The 17,357-nt window shown below is 32.4% G+C and overlaps 1 protein-coding gene across 1 annotated transcript in view; it reads left to right on the top strand.

The window, feature by feature from the left end:
• LOC128858664 (ataxin-8-like) overlaps positions 1 to 17,357 on the top strand; it is a 162,081-nt gene that overhangs the window by 135,161 nt on the left and 9,563 nt on the right. The gene's annotated exons all lie outside the window — the stretch shown is intronic.

Genomic DNA, 17,357 nt, shown 5'->3' with positions numbered 1-17,357 from the left:
TAGCGAAAAGAAGATTTTGGTTCTTTTTCTATTGATTGACGCATAACAAGACCGGTACGATTAAAATCTTGCAAAACTTGGCGACCTTCCTTAAACCATTTAAATCCCACGGCAGTCGGTTCGATGTTAGCGGCACGACCCTGATTTACATGCGATCCAATGCTGTCGGAGCACTCGGTAAGCATTTATGCGGAATGTTTATGCTGCTACAATAACAACACGATCAAAAGAAATATGAGATAGACCTTCTCACCATAAGTTCGTTGTACGATTTGATGCCTTTCGTACCTCGTTTTACTGAGTTTAAATTTAAATATTGTAATGGCTCTTTGTTCAAAATTATCTTTTTCGATACCTATTCAGTAAAATTGTCACATTAGGCGCCAGAGCTCAGCTTCTATTGAAACATATGCAACGAAATTTAATCTTAACACCCATCATTTAGGATCATATGACCATAGAATGCAAAATTCTCCACGGGTTCCGGATATTATCAATGGAAAAATGTATGATGAGGCCTCCAAATAAATGCAACAATTTGAGCTTATGACGAACGAACGATGTGTACAGCAATTTCAAAGCCCTTATCCGAAAAGTTTGCACTTTTTCGACGTAGATTTGATAAAGTGGATGAGATTATAAAACAAAAAATGCGAACCAAATATAGCACATACATACATACTTATAGATCTGCTAGACCTTCTGAAAAACACAACCAGCGATGCTGTGGTGCATACGTAATAGAGAATGTCAGATGATAATATTAAGAGGTGGAGAGTTCGACTGCGACATTCATTTGCGATTTGAAGCTCTCAGCAACACGACCTCTGCTCATCCTCTGCATGGACAGATTTTGACCTGTACCCGGTTGACCCGTATAAGATTCAATCATTGCAGGTATTGCAGACATTGAGGTATCTTTTGCTCGTTCCTCTCTTAAGCGGACTAGAATTTACTGGATTTTCACTATGAACTTATCTTGAACCATGAATATCTTTGTCGCGATGTCGTGGTTCGTTCATAATCATTCATCACTTTTTGGTTGCCTCGGCGAAAACCTGCGACTGACATCAGCAGAATGGAGTTCACAAGACTTACGACGTAGAGGTCGACTCAAAAAATCTTGGCGGCGAAGCTCATACGATGAATTCTCGACAGCTACCGATGAATTTTCGCTAACATGGTCGCAAATAAAGCTTAAAGCCAGGAATCGATCCTAATGGAATTTATTTGTAACTCACTAACTAACTTTTGAAAAGATTCTCGAACAGCTTTTAACTCTACGTTTATGTGCTAGTTCGGAATTGTGGTAGATCTAACATTTTTCAATCTAATAGTTTACTCATTAGGGCGGATCGATTTAAAAATCGCTCATTGCTCTGTGAATATCGTATTCTAGGGATCAAAATAAGAAACTTTGCCGAAGGAACCATACCTCTAAAATGAATTCTGATGTCCCCCAATTTGGGTCGAACGAAAAATCCCACTTTGACCCATTTAGAGTGCTCCAATCGAGTCCAAATGTATGACCGACCCCCACTAACTTTGGACGGCCGATCCACCCATGCCAGTGGCACACCACCTGGAACTCCCCTGGGGGGTTCCCCATATAATCATTTCAAAATATCACCATTTTTGGCCTTTACATGAGAAAAGAAACTAAAAAGTTCCACCCAAATTGGGAGACATCAGAATTCGTTTTAGAGGTATGGTTCCTTCGGCAAAGTTTCTTATTTTGATCCCTAGAATATGATTTTCACAGAGCAATGGGCGATTTTTCTGCCTCCCCACAAATCGCCCCGGCCTATTACTCATACTGGAAAATTTAAAGAAATTGTTTGTAATTTGTTAACCGTTAACCGTTACTATAATTAGGAAATTGCCATGTTTTGAATTACTTGAAAATGTACAAAAAAATGTTAAATGTTTCTAATTCCATGCCAAGTTTCAACTACTCTCGACATTTTTTTGTTTTTCTTTTTTGTTATTTTTGTAAGCATGCACGCATAGCAGGCATATATTTTTTTTTTTTTTTCAATTTTCAATGTACTTTTGAGTTTTTCGTTGTCATTTCATTGTCTCTTTCAGCTAGCATTTACCCACTCTACCAGTGCTTTTGCTGGCAATCAGTGGTTTGGGATTTTCCAGCTATGTTCTTCATTGTAGGCATATTAAAGTTGCTTTGCTTCGCCTTTACTCGGAATTTGTCAAATTTCAATTTTTTGCTGTATTGGAGCTTCTATTTTGTTTTTGTTTTTTTCTGGTTTCTACTGCTTCAATACATTTTTGGTTTTTTGTTTCACCTTCAATTTGTTTTTCAATTTCATAATGAACTTTTCCTGTAAGCTCTCAATAAATGATTACTAGTTCTTCAAACACATTCAATTAATTTACTGTTATTTTGTCGATTGGTAACAAGGAGTCTAATTTCAATGTTACTCTATTTTGATCTCTCTTGTCCTGCATTTCACTAACAGCCTAGCATTTATTTTCTAACTAATCGGGCGCTTTTCTAAGGCTGCTTTAGATTGCCTTGTTTATTTGCTTTTTCTGTGTTTTTTGTTTTTTGCTTGTTGTCCTCCAACCGCAACTGCATACGAGTACATACATAGCTGATGGAAGCCACCAAAGCAGTGAGCCAAGGCATTGAAAGTTTCTTTTGTTTCTATGAATTTTAGTTTTTCCTGATTTCACTGGCTGCCAGTGATTTGCATATGTAAATTGCTGCCTTATAAGAATGTATAAATTAACTTTATTCACATATTCACAGTATGCGACAAAAAAATAAGAATACTTAATACTATTAGAAATATATTTTTCTTGCGCCTATGAAGAAAATGAATGCACTGAAAAATAGTTTGCAACACTGCAGCTGGAGTACATTTTGCGGGATTCGCCGGCAAATGTTAAAGTAAACGGATATTAAAGTAACAGCAGTGGCTTTAATTAAAATGTTTGCTTTGCTTGTACTGTCAAGTTTTAAAATACTTTAATCAGGGGTAATTATAATCGTTAAATTAAATGAAACGATGCGGTAATTTAGCAAAGTACTGCAGTGTATAAACGCGAGAATCAATACCAAAGTAGCCAATAGTGAAATATTTTTTTATTAATAAAAAATATCAAATTTATAAAATTAATTTAAAATTATAATATTAAATATTAAAAGTTTAAAATTATGAAAAGAGCCTAGAATGAAAGAAGAGCTTAAGCAGCCATAGAGGAAAGCCTAGCAGAGGTACAAAACTGCAGAAATATCGTATGAAAACGGCATCGTTACGTCATTCATTTAAGACAGCTGACATGATTAGGAATGATATGCTTCTATACACTACGTTGAATAACTACAGCACAGTGATTTATTGATAAATTTGGACAACTTATTTGTTTATTTGTTCGCTATTTAATTTTAATAATTCTTTTTTATGAAAATACCTATATTTCATTCTCCCACAAAAACCGTAAATGATATACGAGTATTTGGAAATAAAACTCAATAAAATAGGAAAAATACTAAAACTTATTGAAAAAGTTGGGTATTGAGTGAAGTTGATATATTGGGTGGTAAATCCAAGTTTCAAAGTTTCAAATTCAAATTAAAAGAAAAATTAACAAATTTCTATAAAAATTTCAAACTTTTTAGCCAAAAAAATGTCGGAAATGTAGTTTAATAGCCCATTAAATTTTGTTACAATAAAGTGTTAGTTTAAAGTGGCTCAAAAAGCGCATTAGTTTGGGAAATTTTTTTTACTAGCGGGTTTGAGCAGTTTTTTCGTTCTTCACGAGCATTCGAAATCCGTCATAGAAAAAAATTATCAAAACTTAGCAAGATTTTTTAGCAACTTTAAACTTGTACTTTATTATACTCGTACTAACGAGTGATTCACACACTCGAAGTCGTACGGTATCTAATGGTTCATATATGTTACAGAAAAAATGGCGTAACGACAAATGCTCAAGTGATGGTCAATGTTGCTTAAGAAACCCGATATATTTAAAATTTAGGCCCAAATACCCTACAAAGGCATTTAAACATGGAGAGGAGGGTAGTATTGTGTTCTTGGAGGTAGCGGCTAGATAACTTCTCCAGTTAGGAAGCGGTCCCACGCTGCTTTGAATAGAAGAAACGATGAAATGAAAAAGAAACGACGAAATGAAAAAGAAACGATGAAATGAAAAAGAATCGATGAACAGGCTTCTTTATCCATTCATACATAAGGACGTCATTTTTCTTTCGGCAGAGTGCGCGAGATGCCTTCATAAAGTCAACTGCTATAATACAAAACTTACTCCAGTTGTTGTGTAGAGATGGCTTTTAAATAGGAAACAAGCCACTTTACTTGATCATACTTCGCCTACTTGATGCCACTAGAAAACTTATTATTAAAAAGTAGTTAGAAGGTACTTGAGCCAGAAACGACGCAGAATTATTTCAAAATTTTATTTTTGTGAAAGCATAAAATATAAAAAAATAAATAATTGGCGCGTACTCTTCTGTTAGGTGTTTGGCCGAGCTCCTCCTCCTATTTGTGGTGGCCGATATTAGAAAAATGTTTTTATTAATTTTGCTTTCACCGAGATTCGAACCAACGATCTCTCTGTGAATTCCGAATGGTAATCACGCACCAATCCATTCGGCTACGGCGGCCGCCTCATAAATTTTACAAAATGCTCTTGCAGCGGCAGTCTATGGCCGGACATGACTTCGGGTCGTTTCGCAAGCGTATACCCGACTATTCTCAAGGTCTGATGTGGTATCTGGCAGGCTACAAGCACGTACTAAGTCAATGGCACGAAGAGGGCAAACTATTTTGAAACACAATGCAGCGAGCAGTGTGTGTTCAGCGATATGTTAATGACATAAAAATCAGACGAATCTTTTTTTCGAATAGCGGTCGTCAGCTCTCAGCAAGAAGAACTACTCTTAAAGGCCGTCTGCGTTCGAAGATCGCAAAAAAACTGAAGATCCTTCCTCCAAAGTATTAGTTTTTCTGTTCCCGCCAGGTATTTACCTAACAACCATCCATTCTTTTAAAGCAGATTCAGAACGAGCTTCTCGCTCATTGTTCCAATTACTGGCAATAACCGTGAAGTGTCAAGGCCGTCAAAGTGATTTTTCAGCGTCAAAATTGAGTTTTGCTTAACAATCAACAAACTTTATATTATAAATGAGCATAATTTTAATAATCTTACTCAGTTAAAGCTCATGAAATAAAAATTAAAAGATTTTTGAGCATATTCAACTTGTTAAGTAAACAATTTTCATTTTCTTATATAAGACAAGTTTTCCTAGTTTAATTTTTACCAATAGCCGTTCTTGCGTTTTTCTTCCACACTGTACATACATACATACAAATGTTTATATGTTCGTTGATATCACTACGTCTGTTTAATTATTCATTGTAATTGGTTGTTTGGTGTTTCAGGCCGCTTCGTCGTCGACTGCAGGCACCATCAGCAGCCTAACGGCTGGCTCCGTACACTCACCCACTCTATTGGTGATGAAGGCAAGACCGAAAAAAGAAACATAATGAGAATAGTTGCGCGTGGCAAAGCCAGGCGCGGCTGTAGTGTGGTGTGGTCTGACTCCATAAAATGCCTCGACTGCCAAGTTCTTGGCGCAGTCGACCCATTCTTTGTGATTGGCTAGTAGATGGCTGATTGCGGCTTGAAATTGCCAATTCATTGCATGGTTCATTGTTAGCTACTTTTTGGAATTTTATGTTTTTATATGCCGCTCGAATACCTGTCATAGTATAACTGTTTTTTTTTTTGTTGTTGTTACTTGTTTTTCTCTCTTGCTTTTGGCTTTGAAAAGTGGTTTTAAATTTATGACTTTTTCATGTAAATTGAAAACGCTAAACATCGTAAATGGTGGCTCGCTATTGAGTAACAGCGCGACAGCAACAATTGCTATAAGAGCTATGTTGTTTTCAAAATCAAACAACAACAAAAAAAATATATATATATATAGTACATGCACATATACATTTGTACTTGAAATTGTACCAACGAAAAACTTGTGCATAAAAACACCACATCAACCCAAAAGCAGTAAAGTTCTACGAAGCTGCAGAGTTTTCGAAATGAAACTAGTTCTTAAAATTATTTCAAATGCCTCACCAGTACAAGCCAAGTACAAACTCGTGCGCCTAGAAACCAGTACAATTAACTCTAATATTAAAGCTGTTTTGTTCTAGTCACTCACTGCAAACTGAAGTGCTGAAAACTCATTTGGGGAAATACCAAATGTTCATGTCATTTTGTTTGACAGCTATGCAAATTTAATTAAAAAAAAACCTAGTAAAAATAATTATGCCGAGTTGAAATGACTCAACAACAAACTGGCGCACACGAGTTGACTGTGCAATTAAGACTCAAAAGTAAATGCGTGCTGGTATACCATGTATGTATTATAATATGCATAAATAAAAATGAATAAAAAATAATAACATGTGGCTTAAAAACCGGTTCGTCAACAACGCTGGACATTTTTATGTCATTGCACTATGGTCAGAAAGGCTCAATTTCGGAAGAAAATACTAAAACATACTAAATTTTTCGGCCATAGTTGGCAAAGCTGCTATTTATGTAATAGATACTGAAATAGAAAAATATATAAGAAACAATTAATGAACAAAAAAAAAATGAATGAAAAAAATTAATAAAAAAAAATTAAAAAAACAAAGTTAATGAAAAGAATAGAAAAAACATCAATAAAATATAAATAACTTAAAGAATATAAATGAATGAGAAAAAATTAATAAAAACAATTCAAGAAAATATTCATAAAAAAATAAAACAGAAAATTAATAAAAGGAATAGAAAAAATTTAAAAAACATATAAATAAATGAAAAAATATAAATAAATTAAAAAAAAAATCAAGAAAAAATTAGTAAAAAAGACATAAAACACAAAATTATTAAAAAGAATAGGAAAAAATTAAAAAAACATATAAAAAAATATAAATAAATGAAAAAAAAATCTTGAGAAAATTAATAAAAAAGAAATAAAACAAAAAATGTATAAAAAGAATAGAAAAAATTAAAAAAAAAAATATATAAATAAATGAAAGAATATAAATGAATGAGGAAAAAATTAATAAAAATAAAAGAAAAAGAAAAAAGTGATCAAAATAAAAGAAATAAAATTAAATAAATAAAAATTAATAAAAGGAATACAAAAAAAATTTAAATAAAAAACATATAAATAAATAAACAAAATTAATAACAAAAAAAATAAAAAAATAACAAAATTAATAACAAAAAAAAAACAAAATAACAAAATTAATAACAAAAAAATAACAAAAAATAAAAGACGAATAAAAACCAATAAATTAAATTTAAATTAAATTAGAAAAAGTTAATGAAAAAAATAAAGGAAACAATTATTAAAAAATGGAAGAAAAAATAATAAAAATAAAGGTAGGTAGGTAGGTAAGATGGCAAGAGTACCCCAGGAACACTACAAGTAGCACTTACGTGCCGTTTTGATACCATAAAGTGGACCACTACCTGTGAAAGGATTAAGGGAGGAGATAAGCCCGTCTACAGCCATCCAGGGGTGTTGATGTAGCGGAGGAGAGAAAAGGGATCTAGGCTGGAGAATTTCATCAAGTCATCCCCAAAGGGGACGCTAAGGAATCTCAAGCGCCTAGCCGCCAAGGCCGGACATCTGCAGAGAAAGTGTTCCACAGTCTCTTTCTCTGCAGGATCCCCACAGCTTCTGCAATGGGGGTTGTACGGAATTCCAAGCTTCTCCGCGTGAGTGCCGATCACCCAGTGGCCAGTGATCACCGCAATGAGTTTGGAAATTGAATGGCGGGGAGTTCCCATCACCTTAAGCGTTCTGTTTATGTCATATTGAGGCCATAGTGCTTTTGAAATGGCACACGATGAGACAGACCTCCATCTGTCTTGCGCTTTTCTTAGAAAGAAGTTGTGTAGTTTCCCTTTAACGACGGTCAAGGGGATACCGATGTCTGAGAAGAGGGCAGCTGGATTTGGTTCTGCCGCCCCCTTCCTGGCAAGCTCATCGGCAATTTCATTTCCCTCTATATTCCTGTGCCCAGGAACCCAGATGAGGGAAATGTTTCCAGCACGTTCGAGGCGTTTAAGTTCCTCCTTGCAGGAGTTCACGAGAAGAGAGCTGCAGTACGGCGACGACAGTGCCTTGATTGCAGCTTGGCTATCGGAAAAAATTTTAATGTCTCCCTCCCAACAGCGATCCCGAAGCATTTTGCATGCCTGCAGGATCGCGAAGACCTCTGCTTGAAAGACGCTGCTTGTCTCCGGCAGTTTATAGGAGACCGAAATGCTGGCTGATTTGGAGTAGACCCCTGCCCCCACTCCAGACTCCATTTTGGATCCATCAGTGAAAACAGAGGCATCTATATCCGCAACAACTCTCCCCTCTTTTCAATCTTGCCTGCTCGGAAAGATAGCCCTAGCACAACCCTCAAAGCACAGTTTGCGGATGGAGAGGTCGGTGCGAATATCAGAGAAGGAAGGGGAGATCTGCTTCAAGATGCTGCTATGCCCTACAGGGAGTTGTCTCCAAAGGCCAAACTCCTTCAGTCTAATAGCGCTCTGAGCAGCAATGGACTTAACCTGCAGATCCACAGGAATTAAGTGGAGAATAACGTTGAGCGCAGCGGTGGGACATGTCCTACAGGCACCAGTGATGCCTACACATGCAGTTCTCTGCACTCTCTCTAATTTAGTGAAGTTGTAGCCCTTCTGAAGAGCTAACCACCAAACTAGGCAACCGTATGTCAAAATTGGCAGAACCACTAAGTTGTACATCCAAAGTACGACACGTGGCTTGAGGCCCCATTTTTTGCCGAACATAGATTTACAGGCGTAGAAGGCTATATTAGCCTTCTTAACTCGATTTTCTATGTGCGGCTTCCAGTGGAGCTTGGGGTCAAGTATTACACCAAGATACTTGACTTCCGATGAAAGTGTAAGACACTGGTTGTTAAGTCTAGGAAGCTTAAAATGTGGAGGCTTGTATTTTCTGGTGAATAGCATCAACTCTGTTTTGTCAGAGTTGACTCTGAGACCGCCACTGGCGGCCCATCTGCTGAGTGTAGCCAGTGCTCCTTCCAGAATTTCAGGAAAAAACTCTCGATTGCCCAGTTTATTCTGTTGACGGACAAGACCCGTGTCAGGGACATCACAGGTAACCCCTGCTGCCGGTTCGCGTCTTCGTTACAGACCGGATCAATAGAGTTTTCCGGGAAATGGGCATCAATAAGGATTTTTAAGGATTCGCCTGCAGATTCAGCCCACTCCCCGTTCTCTCTTTTGACAAGAGTTTTACAGGAGTGGTCCTTGGATAGGATCCTGCTGAGTCTGGCCGAGTCTCTTACGGATTCGATGGATTCGCAGTACTCTTTCCAAGAGTTGCGCTTCGCATCTCTAATGGCTTTCTTATAAGCTTTCAAGATTTCCCGGTAATCTTGAAAGTTCCTTATTTGGTAACATTTGTTGAAGACTCTCCTAACCTTCTCTTTCAAGTCGGTCAACGTCTTGCTGAATTAATAAAATAATAAAACTAAATAAATAAAACAATGAAAAATTAATAAAAATAAAATAAAAAAGAGAATAAAAATAAAAAATAAAAGAAAATAAAAATGAAAAATAAAATAAAATAAACAAAATAATAAAGAAAATAATTTAAAATAGGAAATTAAAATACGAAAACAGAAGAAATTATACATCAATAAATTTTTTTTTTAATTATTAAAACGCAAAAATAAAAAAGTATTCATCTACTATATACATATAAACAATAGGGTCTTCAATTCCATTTTTCCTTCTTTTGTTCCACCTATTTTTGAGTTTTCACAATTTTTTTCGCTTTTTTTTGTTTTGTTGAAAGAAATATAAAATTGAATGAAATAAGTAAAAGAATATGTAATGTATAAAACAGAAAACGAAGTAAAAGAAGCATACATGAAATAGAAAAAAATTTATAAAAAATTAAATTTTAATGAAATAAAAACAATTAAGAAAAAAACGAATTTAAATAAAATTAAAAATTTAAGTGAAAAAAGATTAAAAAAAGACCATGAAAATAATATGTAATATTTAAAACACTAACAAATGAACAATAGAAATTGAATAGAATAGAATAGAAAAAATTAAGAACATAATAAAAAGAAAAATAGTAAAAACATAAAAAACGAAAAAAAAAATTGTATGTAAAATAAAAATAGAAAGTAAATAAATATTATAATAGAAAATTATAAAAAAACAATATACAAATTATCAAAAATCAAACACTAAACAAATAAAAGAATAAGAAAACAAAAATAGAATTAAAGACCATGAAAAAAAAATTTTATATTTTAAAAGCCATGAAAATAGTATTTAATATTTTAAAGACGATGAAAATATTTTATGTAAATATATTATTATTTAAATTTATTAATAATATATACATATGTATATGTAATATTATTATTTTCATGGTCTATAATTCAGTTTTTTTTTTATTTGTTTTGTGTTTTGTTTTATAATTGTTTCTTTCTTGATAATTTTCTATTATCATTTTTATTTATTTTAATTTTTTTTATTACTTTTTATTTTATATATGACATTTTTTTCATTTTTTATTTCTTTTATTATATTTTTGCCCTTTTTCTTTTTATAATGTTTTTAAATTTTTCATTTTAAATTCTATTTTTCATTTGTTAATTTGTGTATTATTTATTGTTATTATTATTACTACTAGCTTTTTTTATTATATAAATTTTTTATATTTTATTCTAAGATTTATTTTGTTATTGACTATTTTGTTTTTTGTAAAATGACAACTCCGTTCACATATAATTTTCAAAACTACAGAAATGAGCGTAAGCTTTGCCGGGCCGTATTATTGTTTTAGTTTTATTATTTTTTATTATCGTTTCTATGCATTATTATTTTTTATTTCTTTTTATTATTTACTATATATTTAACCTTTTTTTAATTTTTTATTTCTTTTATTTTTTATTCCGTTATTTTTAACTATTTTGCTTTTATTATTACGTTTTATCATATGTATTATTATATTGATTTTTTTTTCGTTTTCTTTTTTATTATATGCATTTTTTTATTAAATTTTTATATTTTATTCTTATTTTTTTATTGACTATTTTGTTTTTTGAAAGCGGAAATTCGACTGATATCTGCATATAATTTTCAATGCTCCGGAAATGAGCAAAGCTTACAAAAAATCGGGTAACAAAAATCGAAATTTTCGCGCGCTTTTTTAGCTATTTAATTGACTTAAAATATTTTGAACCTACAATTTTCTGTTTTGTCTACACATAGCGTGTGCGCTCTTGAAATAGAAGTATGGAAGCCATTAAACAGAAGTTCGATTTCTTGTAAAAGAATTATACAAATAAAATAAATGAAAAATAAACAAATGCTTTTTATTTTTTTTTTTTTTTTATTTTAGGAAAGTGTCATTAAAACTCCCAGGAATGTTTATTTAACTGAATTTGAATTACTATACAACTATCTTTTTTCAATTTTTTCTAGCATTTTTCCTTTTACTACATACTCGTGACATTTATTTATTTCAACATTGTCATGTTAAAATTCTACTGATCCATTTGGGCATCATTTGACCGAATCTTATCCTGCTGCAAAATGGATTTAATGTATTGTCTTTATTTTCATCGTAACCGTTTTTCCCCCAATAATCGCTTGATGAAACGCATTACTTGAGCTCGGTAGTGATCTTCTCTGTCGGTTTCACCAGTTTTCAATGGTTCGCAATAAGTCACCTGGTGCTGGGGTCCCACTAAATATACACCATTTGTTTCGAGCGCTGAAAATGTGGCTGTCCGTCAACACCGACTGATTACAAAAATCAACTCTTTGACAATAAATTTAGTAACAATTAATTAATTAAATTCATAGCAACAGAGGTATTAAACGCGGAGGTTGCGTGGCATGTTTCAACAGACCAGTTGTTTTCCACATTTTAAATAAGAAAAATTTATTGTGAACTACAGTACAATGCACTTATTTCAATGGCTATTTTAAAACAACAGCAACAACTCTTTTCTTCAATCTAAATGTGTTCACGCGTTATAGCCAGAGAGCAGCTCAGTTCCTCTGCTTTACGCGAAATTCATGAATATTTCATGATGCAATGCAGCTGTTGGCATCATAACTATTAAAACGAGTACTCGTAACGAGGTAATTAAGTACAATCAAGTAAATTTTGTAATTGTAAAAGGTATCGTTATTGTTATTAAACATTCATTGGCTTGCAAGATATTTTACTCGACAGGTTGAGATTTCTGTGGGAACTGTGTTGCTGGAAAGTTGTTCAGTGCACACACAACAAAAGGAAGAGTAATTCGTGGAACATCGGCTGCTGACAGTAGCGCTATGTGTCTGCTTTTGCTCCAAAAGTTTGAAAGTTGAACAGTTGATACTAAATATTTCCTTAAAGTTTTTTTTTTTTAATTTATTCATCGAATTCCATTGTAATTAAATAAAATTAATTCTTAATGAGATTAATTTCTAGCTTGGTTTTTCATACGGGACAGTCATTTAATAAGAATTCATAATTAATTAACCCTTGAAGCTAATGTTATATTATTCGTCTATATGACGAATTCAGTTCATAAAATATATTCAGGAAATACAAATAAAAAAATTAGAAGATTACTTATGTTGATATTCATTTTGTATGTTAATTTCTGTGCGTCTTTTCGACATATTCTACCTTAAATTGGTATTAAAAGTAAACTGATTTTATCTGATTTAAATGGAATCATTGTGTAATATAATTGCATATATTTTAGACATTTGTACATTGAGATTAATGTCCATATTGTTCATCTATTCGACGAACTAAGTTCTTAGAAAATATTAAAATAATATACTAATATTTTTATTTGAAATCATTCAGTGTTTTGGATATTGTTCATCTATTCGACGTATTGCTTCTTATGGGATTATTTAAATGCCTATTTGATTTAAATAAAAATGATTCATATTATTTCATAATATTGTCTAATTTTTTCATATTCGTCCATTCGACGAATTCTGTGCTAATGAGTTACTTGAAAATCAAAACTGTTTTTGTGTTAAATTTAAATGAAATATGTATTCATTTGTACGGTGAAGCCTAAGGTCATCTATTTGACGAATTCGTAAAAAAAAAAATACCTTCTTGTACAGATTTGTCATTCACATTTTAGTTGAAATCATTTGTCATATAACTATTGTAATTTTAAACGTCGAAGCTAATATGCGTATATTCTATGAAATCCGTTTTAAGTTACCAGAACTTTAATTTTAGAATAATCATTTGGCAATGAACGCCTTATGTGTACAGTTTCTGTCCATCCATATGAGGCATCCTCTTTTAAAATTATGATAATGGGATTTAAAAGGAAAAAATATATTTTTATATTATAAAATTCTTAATTCAATATTTAATTAATATCGGTTTTCATCATAATTTTTTATACGGCACATACAACTTTCATCCCGTCAACGAATTTCGTTTGAAGCTGGTATATGAAGAAAATGTTTTTTGTTTTTTTAAATTATGTAATTTGTACCGTAATTAGTTTAGACGACAAAGCTAATATTCGTCAATTCGTTGAATTCCATCTATTCGAAGAACTTGAAATAATTGTAATTTTAATTATTAATAAAATCATTTCTTTATATATTCCGTGAAACGCTAATCATCCAATCGACGAATTTCGTTTGAAGCTAGTAGTTGAAAAAAAATGTGTATTAATTTTTTTTTTATTAAAATGATTATTTGTACCATACATATTTTAAACGTCAAAGCAATTGTAATATTCGTCAATTCGATGAATTTGAAATAATTGTAATTTTAATTATTAATGAAATCATTTGCTCACAGATTACTGTTTAAAGCTACGAATTTCGTTTGAAGCTAATATTTGAAGAAAATGTATACTTCTTATTATTAAAATAATATCATTTGTTCTATGATTATTTTTAAACGTCAACGCTATTGTTCGTCTATTCGATGAACTCCGTTTTTAACGAGTATCTGAAAAAATTGTTATTTAAATTATTCAAAAAAATCATTTGATTATACATTTCTTATGTGTTTAAGGGGGTAGTATGGTTAATTCGGTGTAAAACAAGCATATTTTTCGAAATTTTTTTTGTCGACACAGTTGATTTATTCAAAATTTTAAAATTACTTCATTATAAAGTCATATTTAAACAATATTGTGTGAAATTTTCATTGATTTTTATGAAGAAATGAGTTGGTGGCAGCGAATCTTCGCGGACGTCTCATAAAAAAGTTTTATTGCGGTGTCCCTCAGAACTCATTACTGGATCAACTAAAATCAAAAAACCAAATTGATTTCATCAGCTAATAAAGTTTCGCAGGTAACAACGTCGATTTTTTTTTTTTTTTTAATTTTTTAAAGCGCTTTGAAGTCAAAACACCGATTTTTCATAAAAAAAACTTGAAAACTTTGTTGTTTTAAAATATGACAAAATTTAAAAAAAAAATAACTCGACGCCATTACCTCGTGAATAAAGCAAAGAAACAAAAAAACCAAATTTGAAAAGAATCGGTGCAGTAGATATGAATCTACAGTGGACACCGACCGTAAAAAAGGCAAGTGTGAGAAAAACGCGTTTAAAGATTTGTGAAGATTTTTACAGCGTGAAATCCGGTTGGAGAGGTAGATACTTAATCCTTTGTGTCTTTGTCAATTTTACTCTAATGCACTTCAAACTTTCACACAATAATCTTAAGATGTTATAGAATAATTTAAAAAAAAAAAAAAAAAAAAAAAAAAATGAAAAAAAAAAAATACCATACTACCCCCTTAAACTAATGAGGAACATTTTTTAAAATTTCAAGTAAATTTCATTTTTTTAACTGACAGAAAAAATATTTTGATTGGCTTATATATAAATTATTGTAATTTTAATTTTATATGCAAATGTTTGGATTTTAATTATTTATACGATAAAAACAATGTTCATCTATTCGACGAATTTCGTTCCGAACTAAATATTGAAAGAAAATATAACATTATTTGTGCTATACTTATTTTTACACGTCGAAAATAATGTTCGTCTATTCGACGAATTCCATTCCAGCGTGTTTTTAAAGAAGAAGTAATCAAAACGTAGTTGGAAAATAAGTTAAATGGTTGCAGTACCCCTCTATACGACGTATTGGTGTGTTTTAGTTTTGACATATTAGTTTTTGAGTGCTGTGGATATTTTAAATTTTAGTTTTTTATTAAAAGTGTTGAATCATTTGAGTTATGTTTCATTAATATTTTTTTTTTATTAAAAAAAAGTCAATATTTTACGTGGTTTTTATTGAATTGTTTGGCATTATTAGAAATGGTGTACTTTACTGCCAGAATCCGTGCGAGGGGTGCCTTTTATATTTCGGGATTAGAGAACAACAACAAATTTTAATCATCGAAAATCACTTTATTGTTTTTCAAAATATTCTCCATGAAGATGTATACACTTTTGCATGCGTTTGAACCAATTGTTGAAGCACTTTTGCCACTCTGAATGAGGTACCTCCAAAACATGCATTCTGAATGCCGCAACCGCTTCTTCAGGTGTCGGAAAAACGTTGACCTCTCAGTTTGTTTTTTACGTAAGCGAATAAAAAGAAGCCATTCGGTGCCAAGTCAGGACTATACGGCGGATGACCCATTAATTCGATGTTTTGGGTGCAAAAATGCAGTTATTTGAGCCGATGTGTGAGAGCTCGCATTGTCCTGGTGAAGAGTGATCTGTCTTTGGCGATTGGGTTTCCTAATTTTTTGGAACACAACTCGTACAATCATTTTGCTGTGTAAACACTATGTACATGCCGTATTTATGTCTTAAATCATTAAATTATTTTAGCGAAAGAAGCCTCAACTAAAAATTGGGGATATGTTACAGCCGCGTTTTAGTAATGCAAAAAAATCATATTTCCTAGCAGCGGTCAAATTTCTTGCAAAACTGTAAGTAAAATTCAGCTCATAATTAGAAAAAAATCTGCATAATTCAATTTGGTCAACTTAAAAAAATTTATACTTTTACTACAAATACGTCTCATATTTTGCAACTCACAAATTCGATTCCGATGAAAGTTTCTCGCCTCTATCCAAACCTTCAAATTCCGTAATAAAAAAGGGTACAATAAACATTCGAATAAACATTTGCAAAAATGCAAAAACAAAAATGAGTAAAAACTGCCATGAAGATGCTTCAAGGCAACATTTTTACATGCAATGTGTGCTGTAAATAATGACTGCTGGCCACCATAAAAGGCATTAACAACAGCAGTGCCGGCAGTAATAGCAATAGTGAATGCAATGCAAAACAACAACTGCATATATTTATTGTAATATGCGAAAGAAGCCAAAAACACCGTAAGTATGTAAGAGGAAGCAGTCTCTGTGAAATTGAAATTTTGCATTCATATGGATTGCACTAACAAATGTATTCCAACATACATGCATATGCACATAAATGGAAGGTTGTTATGGATTGTTTAAATACAGGATGTAGGTATATGTGTGCATGTGCACCTATTCGTTGTATTACTTTTACAAATGTAGACAGCAGTCAAAACCTATTGGACCGCAACCCTCGACCACATATCGGTCAAAATTAAAACAAAGGAACTAAAATAACAGTGGAAGATGTGAATAAGATTTCTGTGCAATGGAAAAATATTTTGTTTGCTGTGCTGAAAAGTGTATGGCCGCCAAGGATGAGTTTACTTGTGGGTACCGATTAATAAACCGAAGGTCGAAGGAAAAACATGCTTGTTGCAGACATAAATAATCGAAACTATAAGAAAACTGGTTTAATGTTCTTGAGTCGACATTTGTCGTAAAATACTCAGAACTTTTGAGCCTATACGCTACGCCAAGGGCTCACAAACTGGTATTGTCGCGTGATGGTATACACGGGTTGCCACGAGACGCTATAATGAGTGAAATTACTTGGACGCGAATTCTAATGGGTGTGTTACTGTAGCATTATAAGGAGGCAGGGAAAGAAATAGGGAAGATGAGAAGAAAAATAGATGTAGAGAAAGGAAGCACTGACTGCTGTTCTGGCTTATATATATATACAGTGAAATTCCCCATTACGGACAGTCCTTATAACCGGACAGCTCCAATAACCGGACAAATTTTGGGCACACAGGTTTTTCATTCATTTTTTCATACAAATATCATCCTAATAAACGGACACTCTAATAACCGGACGCGGACAAAGTATTTCAAACCATTTTCATAAAAAAATTTCTCATAAACGGACAAAATTCAAAAATATCACAAGCAAGCTTTGTTGTTCATTATAAAAATGAA

The sequence above is a fragment of the Anastrepha ludens genome, chromosome 3 (assembly GCF_028408465.1).
Source record: "Anastrepha ludens isolate Willacy chromosome 3, idAnaLude1.1, whole genome shotgun sequence".
Taxonomy (NCBI): Eukaryota; Metazoa; Arthropoda; class Insecta; order Diptera; family Tephritidae; genus Anastrepha; species Anastrepha ludens.
The sequence above is the reverse complement of the archived record's forward strand: the minus strand, read 5'-3'. Positions and strand labels throughout refer to the sequence as shown.